The sequence below is a fragment of the Gossypium hirsutum genome, chromosome A09, assembly GCF_007990345.1.
Source record: "Gossypium hirsutum isolate 1008001.06 chromosome A09, Gossypium_hirsutum_v2.1, whole genome shotgun sequence".
Lineage (NCBI taxonomy): Eukaryota > Viridiplantae > Streptophyta > Magnoliopsida > Malvales > Malvaceae > Gossypium > Gossypium hirsutum.
This window is the reverse complement of record NC_053432.1, coordinates 2,470,516-2,489,194: the sequence shown is the minus strand read 5'-3', so window position 1 is coordinate 2,489,194 and position 18,679 is coordinate 2,470,516. Positions and strand designations below refer to the sequence as shown.

The following is an 18,679-nucleotide window of genomic DNA, read 5'->3' as shown; positions in this document are numbered from 1 at the left end:
AAACCCCTCCTCAAATATCCTTACTAGATCAAGGACATTTGATAGCGCCTTTAAAAGTGGTTTGATGAGATAAAAAAAAATGAAGCTAACTTTCTAAATGCATAAAGGCTATATCTTTCCTTCAAGGGGAAACGATGAGGGAATCTTATGGCTGTTCTCTTCATCTAAGAAATGTGGCTTCTCAAATTCCTCTACTGGATATAAGTGTAGCAAAGACCATATCCTATCATTACCAATTAAATGACATGAGGAGAACCGCCTAGGTAAATGCTAGAAAGGAGTTGAAGAAAAAAAACTTGTATTCCTGACTCTTTCGTCTTAACAAGAACTTGCCTTTTACCAAGAACTGTAAGGTCAACTAAAGAAGTTCTAGAATGCTAGCACATGATACAAGGAAGTCTCAAAATATTGATGCACACCCGATACCTTTCTTCACAAGCATCATATAAATGAGGAGAAAGATGAATAAACTCTTTAGAAGATTACTTGTGGAAAACTGGGGCTATCTTTTTCTTTTGCACAAATCAAGACAAGGCTCTCTTTTCCATTTGCAAAAAGTAACTAGAAGAGGTAAAATATTATGCATAAACTAAAGGGGATACATGTAATTGGTTTGCGATCTTATCCATCGAAATGGTCAAATGAAGGACACTCTACCAAACTAAGAGAATATATCGCAAGGGTAGAAATAGAAGGCCTATGTAAGCTCAATAACAAGGCAATCAACTTCTTCAAGTCTCTTTATTAAAATCTTTACATATGTGACTCCTAGGAAGTGGCACAAAGGAAATAGAAGATTGTCAAAGTTTGAGTTACTTGCCAAGTCTCTTTATTGAAATCTTTACATATGGGACTCCTAAGAAGTGGCACAAAGGAAATAGAAGATTGTCAATGTTTGAGTTACTTGCCAAGGGTAAAGAAGTGTTTAGACTTCATGACAGACTACAATAGAACATAGGCCCTTTTAGATTGCTCATCAAATCTCCTTATTGGATGAGGACATATGGTGAAGGCACAAAATACTTGATCAACATTGATTGAGCTACAAAAAGAGAAAAACCAGTTAAAAAAGGAAGGGGATAAATAATACAAACAACGCTATACCCCACTAGATCCCCTAACCTTCACGAGTAATATAGATAAAAAAAAGTTTTAAAATATTCGTACAAAAAGGGTTTGTGCATATGCATAATCACACTTCTAAATATAAAGGGGATATTTAAAAGTCAAAATATGAGAGGTTTTTCATCAAGAAGATAGGCTCCAAAAAGAAGTAGAAGGGAATTTATTGCCAAATGAGGAAGTTCGCCCTACCAAACTGAAATATGACTAAGGCACAATTATATGCAACAATGGCCTTGGTTTCATTTAGTAAAGGCAACCTCAATATAGGTGAGTGATGAGTTCTTAAGATAAAAAGATGTTGAAGTGCTTGAATTAGCAAGCTCTTTTGGGAACAGTGTGGCCTTAGATCTTTTGGCCAACCAACTTTGGAAAAGAAGATCCAAGCAAAATGGATGGGCTAGAATCAAGGTCACATGGAAGATCACTACCATATTCTACCCTAAGCACGTAATAGTGGCCACTAGACATTATTCAATTTCTTTCAAAAGTCACCATTATAGTTGCAATTGTGAGAAGAAAAAGTCCTATTGATCGGATAGTTTGATGAACTGACATGATAAAGAAATTCCCATTGGAAAAGCTAGTATCGTCAAAAAACTAAAATCTAAAGCAACAAAAGATGGACTAGCCAATTGTATAAGGTAAAGCATCTGACATCAAGGAAGTAGAAAGAAGGAGCTTCATCTATAAACATTCTATTTGGGCAATTGGGATGCCCAATAAGGAAAAGATCAGTGACATCTTACTATGAGAAATCAGTTTTAAAATTCTAATGACAAAGAGTGATTATGAGAGTACCAAATCTAATTGCTAGGAAACTACTTGTGTCCACCACTGTCTAGCTCTACTAAAAGGTATCCTAGAAAGGTCATTACTAGACATCTTGTTTAACTTCCTTCAACTTATCACCATCGCTATTTCTTGAAAATAAGGAAAGTCATTGAGGGAACCTACAAAAGAAAATGTTAGTGGAGACAACAATAATGATTAGTTAAAGCTTAAAGGGCATACCACAACATAAGCATCGAGATCATGTTCGAACTCTTTAGAAAAAGGGGAATACTCGCAAGGATTTTTTGTGTCATAGAGCAAACATCACCAAAAGAATGACGATATCCCTTTTGAGCAACCAACAAGAAAGATGAAAGTTCAACCTTGCTAGAGGAGAAAAAAAAAGGCCAATATCAGAGGTCTTATCCCCTTGGATGAATTGGCTTAGGTGAAAGGTCTCCTTTAACACCAAAGAAGACCAAGGTGAGAGGTATTATTCCTTTGATGAATTAGATAAAATAATAGGTCCTGTGCCTCTTAATGCCAAAGAAGATCAAGTATAAAGTATCATTCCTCTTGAAAGAATCTATTAAAGGCTAATATGAGAGGCTTCGTCTCCTTTTATGAAAATGTCCAAGGTGAGAGGACTTGTGCCTTTTCGAAATCAAAATCAAACCAAGGCATTAAGGTTGATCACCCTTTTTATGAAAAAAATGTCTCTTAAGGTAAAAAATTGTTTGTGCAAATATTATCTTTTATTTAGTTAAAAAAGATGCATATTTAGACAAATAGCATTTACATTATTCTAAAACAATAAAACATATTCATTCGATGAATACCAAAGCTTACGCATATATACAGGAAGCAATAAAAGCAAAGAAGAAATCTCAATACGAAAGAAAGTGATTTCATTAATGTTAACAAAATTTACAAATTAAAATATGTATTATAAGAAAAAGAAATGTGGTAATCATCTTCCAGTACATTGCCTTTGTTTTCAGTAGAAACGAGGCAGATGGTTCATCAACCACCCCTCTTCCCTCAAGAGCAACCCATATTTTCCTATGCCATTTATTGCCATTTATCCTACCTAAGTCTTGAAGGGGAAAAATGTTGAATGATGTAAGGATGTCTTACTCCATGCTCAAGCTAACCCTACACAAGTCAAGAGATATGTGAGCTATATGAATTTACCTATAACAACATCACTTGCATCACGTACGCTATTAAAAAAAAGTTTCTTCAACCTTTACATATACCTTGTTGATGACTACTTGATACTTGGGCTCCAAAAATTCAATATTAAATTTGACTTGTAACTCATTCACCATAAACTTATCCTACAATTGTTTGAGGTTTTCCTTCAACTTTCTGAACTCAGCTTCTAGTTTAGAAGTTCGAGATCCAAATTAGCGAGCCTTCTAAATACATATACAGTTACGGATATGAACCTCAATTGTCTTAAAGAACTAATCTTGCTAGACGATAACTATTTTCTCCTAGATACCTATTTTTTGGTTCCAAAAAGTAATATCTTTTTTCTCTCTCTCTAGCTTCAAGGAGAATTGTTAGTTGAATCGCTTCAGCTGATCATTTTCCCCCGGTAAGTGATTAAGATTCAAAGATAGTATTGAAGAATACGACTCTTTGACCAATGTGCCACCCAAATCTTTTCCTTCTTCTAGGAGGTGGAAGAAGGGTATTGCCTTGAACATCACTTATAAAAAGAAAACAAATTTAAGAGAAATCATAGCCAAGATTAATGTGTGGTTTCATATATAGAAGCCATATACAAAAAAAAAAAAGAAGAAGAAGAAGAAGAAAGAATTTGATAAGTATGTGAAAAGCATAAGGTTCTATGAGAAAGGATTTGGATTGTAAAAACTAGTGTGAAGTGCCTCTATAGATTTATCTACATGGTTTCAAGTAGAGTTTTTGGTGATGGGGAGCTCGACATTCAAATGCTCACCCATATATTAACAATAAAAATCGACAAATTTCTTCTCTTCTCCAAGAATCAACTTCACCAAAAGGTTTTTGCCATGCCATGGTCGTGTCACATGTGACATGAGTGGAATAGTACTATTTGGCACATTAAAAAGTTCTACCAATCCTCTAGGGTTGTACCATCTACACTCATTGAAACAAAATCTCTAGAAGTTACTTAGATACTATATCTCACTAAACACAACTTCCTCGATTCTTAGGCAATGATATTGATCTCGAGTAAAGGATCCATAAAAAAAAGAGAGAAGAAAACATTTGGTACACCTTATGGTTATGAATATCTCGTGGTTGAAACTAATTCATGTAAAGAGTGTTGGATCTGATTCCCTAAGTGTAGTATATTCATTTTACATACTTTTATTTTTCGAATAAATTGGTTTAATAATATCCATTAATTATATTAATACCCATTGTATATTGTCTTTTAAGTTTTTACTCACAAAGAAAAATGGAAGTAAATATTGGCTCACTAATTATATAATGTTTAACTGATACTAAGCGGTATTACATATTCAGATCGTAATATAGAATGAAAACTTGTATTAGTAGATAAAACTAAATATGTCTTTAGTCTAATCTGAAATGAGCAAATCAATTGAAAGACTAATATGTTGTCTATCAAGTCCAATTAGGGAGTTGCGTTGTCTTGAGCTTTGGAGCAAATGACTCCTAGAAGATAGAGTCATAGATGTGACTGATAGGACTGACAGTACATTGGACGGGACTCAAGTAGAATAGATCTTAGATCCGTTTATGAATTTATTCACTTGTGACGTTCATAGTGTGACATACCTTAATCCTAAATGGATGACGAACTATGTATGCGTGACTCGTATAAGTAAAATCCTGACTTCAAATAGATAAGAAATCGAAAGCTGGTGTATTGGGTATGTGACTTCTACAATCTATAGTGTCATTCACAATAGTGAAATTCAAGGCCCAACTAATGAGTAAATGATATCCTCTCATTAGAATTACATGATAGATAAAAAGTAAACATGGTCATGAGTCATTTGTTTTTGTGATAAACGACATCATTACTATTTGATAGTAATTGACTTTTCAAGGAGGAAGATTTAATAATTACTATGAGATAAAATATGATTATATTAGGAGACCGAATTTATCCCAAAGAGATTGGTGATATCCTATGAGGGTAACACACTTTTTACAAAGTCGATGAGCACTGATTGAGTAGATTTTGTAATGATATGTAACTAGGGAAAGCTCAGTCACGATACTATAGTTAAATGAATTCGTGACTAAATAAGTTTATAATTAATAGGTGAAAAATTGGAACTTAATTATAAATTATTTGAGCTCTAATTACATATGTTTAATTGGTCTCTCCACTAGCTCGTTGAAACCATAAATGAATTGCATGTAGAACTAAATGAAACAAAAATGGATGGAAATGATGAAGTTAGAGAAATGGGTCGCGTTCACAAATGAATGTGTTTTCTCACTAGGTATATAAATAACTTGAGAATTAATTTAAGGTTTTTGAATTTTTATTTAATTAATAATTGAAGTTCAAAAAAGAAATTAAATTAATTAGTCATTGTGAACCCGTTGATATGGAAATTAAATATATTTCCTCACAGATTCTTTTACGGTAAGGTTGCCATTACTTCAACAGAATTAGAATTGGGTTGAAAAAATTATTTAATTCAAAAATTAAATTATCTAATTGAATTAATTAATATTTATTTTGAGAAATAGAAAACATGTATTGAGTTAGATTAAATTAAAATGTGCTAGGTTAAAAATTTAAGAATCACATATATTTGGACCTAATCCAAAAGAGGCTTAAATCCTCTCATCGTAAGAGAGAGGGGTGACATCCCTAGTATTATTTACTAGGGTGTGCCACCCACCCCATTCTACTAAAAGTAAAATACTTTTTCTCTATTAAATAAATATTATTTGTGTTTTACTAATTCAACCAAGATTCTATTATCTCTCTCTTTAAATAGATGACACTAGTAGAGCTATTTATACACAAGTTATATATAAATAGTGAGAATTTATTTTCTAAGAATAAATTCCATTTTTTGGGAATTACAATTCTACCATTTTCTAAGTTATATATATAGTTTCTATTTTAGGATTGCCTCACCTAAACATCATGTCATAATAGACGGGTCTACATGATCTTCATAAGCATGTGAAAAGCATAAAGTTCTATGACAAAGGATTGGGATTGTAAAAACTAGTGTGAAGTGCCTCCTTAGAATTATCTACATGGTTTCAAGTAGAGTTTTTGGTGATGGGGAGCTTGACATTCAAATGCTCAACCATATATTAATAAACAAAATCAATAAATTCCTTATTTTCTCTAAGAATCAGCTTCACCAAGAGGTTTTCGCCATGCCATGGTCGCGTATGAATGGAATAGTAATATTTGGCACATTAAAAAGTTCTACCATATCCTCTAGGGTTGTACCATCTACACTCATTGAAACAAAATCTCTAGAAGTTACTTAGAGACTATATCTCACTTAACATAACTTTCTCGATTCTTAGGCAATGATATTGATCTCGAGTTAAGGATCCATAAAAAAAATGAGAGAAGAAAACCTTTGGTACACCTTATGGTTGTGACTATCTCGTGGTTGAAAAATGAGTGTTGGATCTGGTTCCCTAAGTGTAGTATATTCGTTTTGCATACTTTTATTTTTGAATAAATTGGTTTAATAATATCCATTAATTATATTAATACCTATTGTATATTTTCTTTTAAGTTTTTGCTCGCAAAGAAAAATGGAAGTAAATATTGCCTTATTGATTATATAATGTTTAACTGATACTAAGCGGTATTACACGTTCAGATCATAATACAAAATGAACACTTGTATTAGTAGATGAACCTAAACATGTCTTTAGTCTAATTGAAAATGAGCAAATCGATTGAAAGACTAATATGTTGTCTATCAAGTCTAATTGGGGAGTTGCTTTGTCTTGAGCTTTAGAGCAGATGACTCCTAGAAGATAGAGACATAGATGTGACTGATAGGACTGACAGTACATCAGACGAGACCCAAGTAGAAAAAATCTTAGATCCGTTTATGAATTTATTCACTTGTGGCATTCATAGTGTGACATAACTTAATGCTAAATTGATGATGAACTATGTATGTGTTACTCGTATAAGTAAAATCCTAACTTCAAATACATAAGGAATCAAAAACTGATGCATTGGGTATATGACTTTTATAGTATGCAGCGTCATTCACAATAGTGAAATTCATGGCCCAACTAATGAGTAAATGATATCCTCTCATTAGAATTACATGATAGATGAAAAGTAAATGTGGTCATGGGTCATTTGTTTTTTGTGATAAACGACTTCATTAATATTTGATAGTAATTGACTTTTCATGAAGGAATATTTCATAATTACCATGACATAAAATAGGATTATATTGGGAGAACGAATTTATTCCAAAGAGATTGATGATATCCTATGAGGATAACACACTTTTTACAAAGTTATTGGATGAGCACTGATTGAGTAACTTTTGTAATGGTATGTAACTAAGGAAAGTTCAGTCACGATACTATAGTGAAATGAATTCGTGACTAAATAAGTTTATAATCAATTGGCTAAAAGTTGGAACTTAATTATAAATTATTTAAGCCCTAATTACATATGTTCAACCAATCCCTCCACTAGCTCGTTGAAACAATAAATGAATTGCATGTAGAACTAAATGAAATAGAAATGGATGGAAATGATGAAGTTAGATAAATGGGTTACATTCACAAATGAATGTGTTTTCTCACTATGTATAGAAATGACTTGAGAATTAATTTAAGGTTTTTGAAGTTGTTTAACTAAATAATTGAAGTTAAAAAATGAAATTAAATTAATTAGTTATTTTGAATCCGTTGAATATGGAAATTAAATATATTTCCTCACAGATTCTTTTACGGTAAGATTGTCATGACTCTAATGGAATTAGAATTAGGTTGAAAAAATTATTTAATTCAAAAATTAATTTATCTAAATGAATTAATTAATTAATTGATATCTATTTTAGGAAATAGAAAACATGTATTGAGTTAGATTAAATTAAAATGTGCTAGGTTAAAAATTGAAGAATTATATATAATTTGATCCAATACAGAAGAGGTCCAAATCCCCTCATCATAAGAGAGAGGGGTGACATTCTTAGTATTATTTACTAGGGTGTGCCGCCCACCCCATTATACTAAAAGTAAAATATTTTTTTTCTATTAAATAAATATTATTTCTGTTTTACTAATTCAACCAAGATTCTTTTATCTCTCCCTATAAATAGATGACATTAGTAGAGCTATTTATACACAAGTTATATATAAGCTTGATATATTATTATTCTACCAGAAAATAGTGAGAATTTATTTTCTAAGAATAAATTCTATTTTCTGGGTATTACAATTCTACCATTTTCTAAGTTATATATATAGTTTCTATTTTAGGACTACCTCACCTAAACATCATGTCATAATAGGTGGGTCTACATGATCTTCATAAGACATATGGGGAAGAGATCCTAACATCTCATGCCAGTCCATTACATTTCCAATCTGACGAATGACTCATCTAGTCCCTTCAAGTCGGCTCCAATAACGTCCTTAGTTAACATCTGCTGTTCTATCACCTGTACCAAAACTAAATGGCTAGGACCTAAGCCAAGTCAACTCCCTCCATAAACACTCCTTTTAAACTCCAAGGCAAAGGAGAAATAGAGAATTCACATAGCCAACATAGCTAATATTTTGTTCAAAGACAATTTTAGCACCTCTAAACCATCATTTTCAGTGGCTCTCCGCACCATCTATGGTGTGAACCACCTTCATTTTAGCGACTTTTCGCATCCCATACAATGTGAATCGCCACCATTATACTGTTGTATATTTGGAATAACTTAGGGTGCACTTGATAAACCATTGAAAATAAAATTTTTTAACATTTAATTTTTAAAATTTATTTGATAATCTTATTAATTTTTTAGTTAATACAAAATATTCAACAAAAAAGTATTGAATAAGATAAGTAGGTAGATATTTTCATTTAAATGCAAGTTGGTATATTGAAAGTTATCACTTTCCAAGGAATTTAGTTGGTTAATGTGATTTTAATGTTTTGTATGTAAAAGTTAATATACTTTCCTTGAAATGTGACATTCTCTTAAGAGTTAGTTTCCCGCAAGCATTGTGAAGTCATTCTCTTAATAATTGATGCGAAAGTTACTTTCCCACCAAGATCGAAGTAAAAAGAATTTGTTTGGATAAAATTAGCCTCTCTTTTTTTGGGTGTTTAGGATTAAGATTCAAAATCTGCATTTCTTATCATAAATATTTTTAAAATATATTTTTTCATCGATATCAAATTTTAGTTTCAAGTGAATTTCAAGTCATAAATGAAATATATGAATACACTTGAATTTATACCTACAATGTAACGAGGAAAACTTTGCAAATTTTACATCTTCACAATCTTAAGTTATATACAAGTTATTTTTTAAATATATTCGATTTTAACTAAAACATGAGCAAACCATACCTTTTAAATTAATTGAATTTTTTTAATAATAAAAATATTAATAATATTAAAATATATATTATATTCTTTGGGAAGCATTTCGTGTACTAAATGTATCAATGTAACTTTCCAGGATTTTAATCAATATTTTGCAATGTACATCAAATGTTGAAAGCACCAAATGCCCTCTAAATGTTAAAAATGTTAAATTGATTTTTCTTTTCAAAAATAAATTATCTCTTCTTTTCTTGTTAAAAAGTAAGATATCCAATTTATTATATTTAATTTTTATGAAAAATGATAAAAAATAAAATAAGATATTAATACTAACAATGTTAAGTTTAAAAAATATATAATTTTTAAAAATGAAATTAATTTTATTAAATAACATAATTACATTTCATATCTGTCATTTTTATATAATGTCTAGAACTATTTATAACTCTTTCTAAACTCATAAATAAAAAGATAATACGCATCAATGCACTCGGACTCACGTCATCTTACATTGATAACAATGTATATACCAATTGAGTTAATATTTTAATATAATTATACATTGTTACATTTTTCAGTCAAGTTTACAGAAAATCATTACAAATTCCTTTTTAATTTGATATGACATTTTTGGTCTAATTTTCGCTATCAAGAAAAAAATAATAAGAGAAACTTAGAGGTAGGTGAATAAAAATTAATTAATAAATACACGCCCCTAAGCTCTATTTTCTCTTTTAGGAGTCAAATTTGGTGTGCATGTAGATAATTGATTATTAATTTATTGGATAAAAAATTATCTAATAAATATAAAAAAAATATTTAAAAATTAAAAGGAATTTTAGTTGAAATGGCAATGGCATTGGAAATTATAATATATTAAGTTTGAATTTAATCAAGTATATTTTTTTTAGATTTAACATTATTTAAAATGACAAAATTATCTTCACACTAATGTTTTGTTATTTTATAAAAAAAAATTTCAATAATTATTTAATTGAGTTGGAATTTAGTTAAAGGGTGTCATTCGTTCAGAATGTCATTTACATATAATATAGATATATTTATTCAAATAGGAGGAGAGAGATACTTACACCAATGTAAAACTAAGACAATATTTTAACAATACAATTATCTTATTTTACATTTCGTTCATATAGATCATGTATGTTAAATTTGATCTAAATTAAAAATTCATCACTATTTGTTTTATGTAAAAAACACTTTTAATTGTTCAATAAATTTTTTTATATATAGTAATTGATTCGAAAATTTACATATATATTAAGTATAATTATATCGATAATTTAATGATTAATCATTAAAATATTAATAGTAAAAAAATAAAAAAAATGTAAATAAATAACCCATAATCTTAATTATAAAAAGTAAATAAATAATATGTAAGTGGATAAAAAAAGAAGATAAAAAGACAATAATTCATGAAAGAGAAAGGCCAAAGAATTATCTGGTTTGATAAAGAGAAAATCAAAGAGAAGATCTAAGAGAGGGCCCTACAAAGGCCCAACTTGCACACTTTTTGTTTCTCGTAGGGTGCAACTTTTTGGGGATTAGCCAACTGGATTGTGACACGTGTGATCAAGTTGTAAGATAGAGCACGTGGCGAATTCCTGTTGCAGGGAAACAGCTAAGCAGGCAATCAAGTTGACAATGAAAGGGAGGAAACGGCAACGTGTTGAGGTGTTGACAGGGAAGACAAAGAAAAGAGACGTCATGATGTAATGCTTCTGTCTTACGCACGCCCCTTTGTCAGAATATATATATTTTTATTGTTTTTATATGGTAAATTACACTTAACGTCACTAAACTATTAGGATGTTTATGTTTAGTCACTCAACTATTCAAAAGTTTTTATTTAAGTCATTGAGTTGTTAAAATTGTTGCATGACTTTCTCTATTTTTACTACCTGCACCAATCAATTTCTTTTATTCTCCTTCTCTTCTATAGTTTAGCTTTTTTCACGAAACAATATTGATTTTTTTTTATTCGTCGATAGGTATTAATCCACCGTATCTATCTTTGAATTATCGCTTGGAGCTTATTGGCTAGACTTTTTAAAAGAAAACTTAACAGCCTCATGTTTTAAATAAAAGCTTTTGAATAGTTCAATGGCTTAAATAGAACTTTTCAAATAGTTTAGTAATCATTTTTTTTGATTTTTTTAAATTTAGTGACCAAAAACTAAATTTATTAATATTTTAGTGACCTTACCCTATAATATTAATTTTTTAAAAAAATATAATTCTAGTTAATGCTGAAAAAAACCAAATTGGGTTTGAATCTATCAGATATTTTTACTTTTGATTTAATTGGTCACTGACCATTAGAGGTATGGCCCGGCCCGAAGGCTCGCCCGAAATGTGGGAGGATTTGAGTAAAAATATAGGTCCGAAAAATGTGTCTGGGCAAAAAAATAAGGCCCATTTAAAAAACGGGCCAAGCTTCGAGTAAGGCATTTTTGGCTCGGGCCCAGCCCGAATTCACTACATGATAAATTTTTTAAAATATTATTTTCTTATTATTTTCTCTCTATTTTGCTACTATTTTACTATTATGTTGCTACTATTTTGTTTTTATTGTTTAGATATTGTATAAAGCTTATTTTATTGTTAATTTTTTTATTATTTTATAGACATTTGTTAATTTTGTTATTTTTTAGAAACATTTGCTTGTTAAGTTGCATCTATTTTAGTGTTATTTAAGTGTACATATTTTTTAAAATTTATTTTCAATTTGTTGAGAAATATTTATTTGATATTTTTAGTATTTTTGATGATTTATATATATATATTAAAATAATATAAAAAATAATATAAAAATTAATATGGGCGGGCCGAGTCGGACCTGAGTTTTAACATTTTTATTCGGGTCGGGCTTGGGCAAAATTTTAGGCCAATTTTTCAGGCCGGGCGTAGCAAACGGGCCTAAATTTTTAGCTGGGCCCTGCCCGAACCCGAATATTTATGAAAATTTGAAAAATTGAAAATCAATCTGAACTAAGGTGTTGGAAATACAAGTTAAAAATCAAGATTATCCATCAAATTGAATTCTATTTTTTATTTAATATATAATTAATTTTAATTTATATTTGAAATAGTGAAAATAACTTAAAACGTTGATAATGAAAAGATATTTCAAAAAGACACCATATAAATTTATTTATTATTTATTATTTACTTTTAAAATGTTTTTTTTAGGAATATTTATGAAAAAAACCTTTGGAACTTTGTCAAAAAAATTCAAATGCTATAAAATAAATCACATTTTTATTTCTAAAATTTCAAAACCAACAATTACTATAAAAAATTGAAAACCGAACAGAATTGAATTATGATGGACGGTTTGAAAAATCCAAAAGACTTGACCTAATCGAATCGATATCTCTCTTAGCTGGAATGTAAGGTTTTGTTAAATTACCTTATTTGATTCATTTTGTAGGAATGTAAAATTACCTAAATTCAAATTTCATTAAATCATCCTTATAGAATTTGCTTATATTTTTTATTTCTTTATTACGTAATGGTTTAACCTTATATCTATATTGTTCTTTAAATGCTCGATTGAGTTGACGTCGCATATTAATTAAAAAATTATTTTTTATGAAGTTGTATTATTATTATGAAAATATTTTTTTGTTTTCTTTTATATTTTTATATAAAAGCAATAAAAACCTAAAAACAATGAGATTTGAACTTGACATTATAATGTTCAAATAATCAACATTACCATTTCAACCAAAACTTTATTTAATTTTTATATAAACTTTTAATAAATATATTTAGTAGTATTTCTTTAGGTAGACTTCACTAGTAGTAACCTAACTATTAATAAATTTATTTTTTAATCACTCAAATATTAAAAGTTACAAAATGGTCACCTAACTATTTAATTTTATATTTTTTGCTACTGATTGACTAACGGTGGCAGCTTTTAAAATTGACATAATAGTAACTTTAACCATCAATATTTATACGTTAAGTTAATTTAGTCTTGATTCTAAAAAATCTAGCTCACAAGATTCGAGCCTCACAAGATCCTTTATTAAGGAAAGAAATAAGTGATTTCTAACTTTAACCATCAATATTTATACGTTAAGTTAATTTAGTCTTGATTCTAAAAAATCTAGCTCTCAACATTTACACATTATGAAATTTGGTCTTTTTTTTTTGTAGTTTTACCTTTTTTTGTGACCCTTTCACCTAAAAAGCTATGAAGAACTATCAACTAAATTTGATTAAAAATATGATAACATATTAATTTGCATGTTATTTTGTTTAAATTCGATTTATTTTTGAATTGATCCCTACTAATTAGTACTTTTATGTTTTAATCTTGTCAGGGATGCAATTAGGACCCGAAGAGATAAAAACGAGCAGACAAGGACCAAATTGAAACAAAATCAATGGAATGGGGCCAAATAAAAAAAATGGAGAAAGCCAAGGACTCACCAGATATTTTGACTTTGTAAAAAGCCAAAAATAGAAAAGTCTTATTTTATTTTTATTTTATGTTAAATTAGTCATGGCCAAAAATAGTAAATTTTATGTATATAAATAGGGCCTTAGGTTCGTTGAGAAAATCATCAATGAATTCTACTTTCCTACTCCAATTTGGAATAGAATTATTTTCCCTTTTCTTTCAATTTGACGTTAAAATTCTATTGCATAGTTTCCAATTCTTGTTTCTTTTATAAAATTGGGCTAATTGCCTTTCAAGTTTTTTCATTCCCCAATTTCCTCCATTTTCTATCAACCTACCTTCCAAAGTTTACAAAGCATGAATAATTTCATTCTTCACTAAATTTCATCTTAGCTTTAGGTTGGTGTTCTTCCAGTCGAGAATCGTGAGATACGAATTCATGCCAAAATCCGTCCAACCGGTATTCATTTTTTCCTAAGTATCGAGATTGACAACTCATCCCTTAAGGTTAACTCGATTACAAGTCAAAAAGTGCACGTTGGTTTGGAGTCATGTTAGCTGACAATTGGAGAAATGAGTCGGCCGTGCTGTATTAGGATCTCCGAGAACAAATCGAGGAGGAAGTGATCGGGTTTAAACGACCCACGCGGTTGAGGCTGTTAATTTGAATTGGGTTCTTCAGAACGCAAGGCTGCTAGAATCTTGAATCGAGAACACGAGTATCTTGGTTAGATAATCGGTAATGGTTGGTTTGCAGGTCATACCGTAATCAGCTACTAGAGGAGGAATTATTGGTTAGGGTGTTCTTAACTGCTATAACCAGCTTATCGTTTGGAGGAGAAGATTAATTTCCAAAGATCGATTCTTGATACGAAATTTATCAAGTCTAAGGCTAAGGCTTATTTTATCTGTTTACACAAGTCTGAATTTATTTCCAGTTTACATTTATTTTCAATAGTAGTCAATCGTTTATTTAAGCTGATTAGATTATTTTAATTTCTTAAACATTCTCAAACTCTCCCAATTTAATTGTTTATTTTTTTGTTGTAGGTACATTTGGAGTCATGGGCACGACTCTTGCCACGATTATTGACACGACAAATATTTTGTTTATAAGTGAACACGGAAGTTGATTACGACATCCAATCATTGTGGACTCGACCCTACTACCACTCTTTACTACTATTTAGAGTTATTTTAGTAGGAATTATTTTTGGTGGTTTCGACGCCCATCAAAATATAAAATATGAAACCACCCAGAAATCCAATATAATAATTTTCATCTTTTCTCATTCTTTTAAAATTAACCTACAATGTACAAAAAACAACAAAATTGTAAAAAAGAAAAAGAAAAAGAGAGATCAAATTGCACAATGTGTAAAATTTGATGATTAAATATTTTTTTTAGAATCAATCATTATAAATGCAACATTTTAAGCATAACCAAATAGAAAAGTATAATACAAGAGACAAAATACTAATTTTTCTTGACTGATGATGATGATGAATGTATAGTTTATATGTTACTTGAAAAATATATTTTAGAACTAGAGAATTTAATTGATTTGTTTTGTTATTATTATTTCAAAGTTATTAAAATTGGAGATAAAATTGTTAAAAATCTTACATTATTATGGAAATATAAGATATTTTAAGGAATATGTAGAATTGAGATTATCCTATATTTTGAAATCTTGGCACTATTGAGAAGTAAGATTATCTGCTCAAGGAAATATTTGAAATCCAAACAAAAGATATCATTCCCAAATCTTATATTAACTTCGGGCACACAAGATTACTTGAACTAAAAGCCCCTTTAATATAGAGACATGGTAGAGATTATAAACTACTTCACAAATTCCACTGTCTTCGAGAACAACCCAATAAAGAAAAGATACAAACGATTTGTAACTGCTACACTAGAAGTTTTAGAAATTAACTAGAGATGGATCCTTTTGATCAACCACCAATAACTACATCCTAGCCTTGCCACCATCAAGTTGCTTTGATGAAAAACTTCGGTTAATCAATTGGAAACCGTCAAAAGCCCTTAAGAGACCCCATCGCATCAATGATGCATGAAAACTAAGTCTTAGATGGTCTATCATCCTTCTAACATCTTAAAGTCCAATCTCGCGTTCAATATTACATTGTTATATCTTGACAAAATCCTCTAATAATGATTACCAACATATTTGGAAGCCTTAGTATTTTTTATATATGAGCTATAACAAAAAAAAAAACTATGAAACTAAAATTAAACAAAAACAAAATGAAATTAAAAGAACCAAACAAAACCTTCCAGAAATTGATAAAGCTAACTATTACCCTACTATGACCTTAAAAAAAGTTGAATGAATTTTTATTTATGTATAGACTTCCATTCTATGATGTCTAATGAACTTCTACTGCCATAAGAACCTTCGTAAAAGTGGTTGAAGACAATACTATAAAAAAAACCACTAAGGCAGAAAAAAATGGGAGAAAAACATAAAAAGTCTAAAAGCCATATTTCCTAATTTTTCTACATACCTTGGTTGTCTTGACCTGTATAGAGTGGTGGTCAAGCTTTTTTTCAAGCACCTTTTAAACACGAGTTCAAACCCAATCACCCTCATCCCTCCACCTCTAACATTGTATCAATTTTTTTTTTGCTTGGCTAAATTATATATATATTATATAATAAAACCTCATGAGAGGTTGCAAAGCAAACCAAGATACACCTCAATGCATAATAGACACCACTAATACACAACACATTTAGCATCCTAAGCCTTAAACACCTCAAAATCCCTTATGCTTTCTCTAACAATAAACTCTCTACAAGAATAGTTAACCACTCATGCCTCATCAATCCTAAGCAATCAGAAAACAAAGAGAGATATAGTAGAGTGACATTTTCAACCAATAACATTGCTGAAAAGGTACTCTCAAAACCTGTAAAAAAATCCAAAAACTTTTGACCAAAGGCAACCTTTCTTTTGGATTTGTAAATCATGAGGTATTTCACCCCTACTCGTACACCTACACCAAACACCTTGTAGATGATAATACTTGAATGACTTGCCAATATTGAATTCAACCTAAGGGAGAATTGGCTTATGACATTTAATTTGGACTCCTAAATCAGTATGGTATCCATGTTGTTGCACCGTATCACTTTCTTAACCTAGTTCACAACTTTCACAACACCTCTCAAGTTTCAAGCAAAATTCACAAAATGAAACCCCATCTCGGTAAAGCACACAAAGCACCCTTCAAGCCTCATATGCAACTACGAGATTACCTCTTATCATTATTATAATTTCAAAATCTAAAATAATAATCCCAATGCAATCTTAGTCTGAAACCCGAGCAAGCAATGACACAATCAAAATTAGTAAGGCACCATTTCTTCTCAATCACTATAAGGATCCTAAAGACCTTATTTCTAGACAAGCAAAATTTAGATGGATCCTAAAGACCTTATTTCTAGACAAGCAAAATTTAGACTTGTCCTATTTAAATCATACCCTTGGCCCGCTCGAGGATGAAGAGAAAACAAAAACATAAATTTTAGAAGCCTACACCTTAAGAAGAACTAGATATGAGATTTCTTTGAGTTTAAATTCCTAAAACATCACCATATCGCAACTTGACCTTCTTACCATTCATTTCATAAGTCTAAATTTTATTACTTACCCTTCCCACGAATGTAATAGCCTGATTTTCAGTAGTGCCAAAAAAGACAGTTTTGGAACCCATTTTTGTAAACTGAGTTCGTAAATATTAAATTAAAATATTTACAAAAATGGTATAAAATTTTATTAGAGTTTGGTTCCCCAATTTTTTCTTTTAATTGTTTAATTAAGGTAAAATGACTAAATTGTAAAAGTTTTATCACTATAGGTTTTTAATTAAGCAAAGACTTAGAGACTTAAATTGTAATTAATCAAAGGTACAAAATGGTAGTTAAACCAATTTTAATATATGTTAGTGGATGTTGTTGGAATAAAAAATTAATATGTGATTAATTAAGTTAATAATTTAGGTTAATTAAACTAATTAAATTTTAATTACAATATAAAAGAAACATTAAATGGAAAGAAAGAGAGGAAACCTTCATCTTCATCTTTCTCCATCGAAATCACTATTGAGGAAAAAGCTTCCATGGGTTTTCAACTTTTGGCCTTTTATTTAGGTATTGTAGTTAAGTAATTTTCTTGTAATTTTTATAATTTTCAGGTCATGGGAGCTTGGTTTAGCTAGCCCATGTACCATTTGTAAAATTTTTAAAGTTTTTGAAAGTTTTCATTGCTGATTTTTTGAAGAAATTGATGTTAAATTGATAGATTTTAAGCTTAGACGTGAAAAGGACTAGATCATAATGTCTAATAGTTAGTTTTGTACATAAGGACTAATATGAATAAATTGTTTTATTGATGTGAAATTTTAGTAATAATAGATATTAGAGGGACTGTAATGAATTTAGTTGAAATCGATTTTAAAATCGAGGCTCAAAATTTAAAGATATAGTTATTTTTATTTTAGAGATTTAATTGAATAAAATGTAAAATTTTAGGGGTATCAAAAAATGAAAATTTATAACTTTATAGATATCATAATATATCGTATAAATGTTTATCATTGATGAATTGTCTAAAATAATTGTTTAGATCCATAACTAAATCAAACTAGAGATAATTGAGGAAAAGCCAAATTTTTTTATCAATCCTTGGAGGTTCAACTTGTTTGTTGATTTTTCTAGGTAAGTTCCTATAGAACTTACTACTTTATTTTATGTTATATTGATTTATGTTCTAAGTTATTAA

General features: G+C 29.7%; 1 long non-coding RNA gene across 1 annotated transcript; it reads left to right on the top strand.

Annotated features, from left to right (window-relative positions):
- The first annotated feature begins 14,050 nt into the window (after positions 1-14,050).
- Positions 14,051-15,282, top strand: LOC121206595 (uncharacterized). The gene is made up of 2 exons (XR_005901664.1): positions 14,051-14,607; positions 14,919-15,282. It is a non-coding gene; the product is annotated as an uncharacterized lncRNA (long non-coding RNA).
- Positions 15,283-18,679: the final 3,397 nt, after the last annotated feature.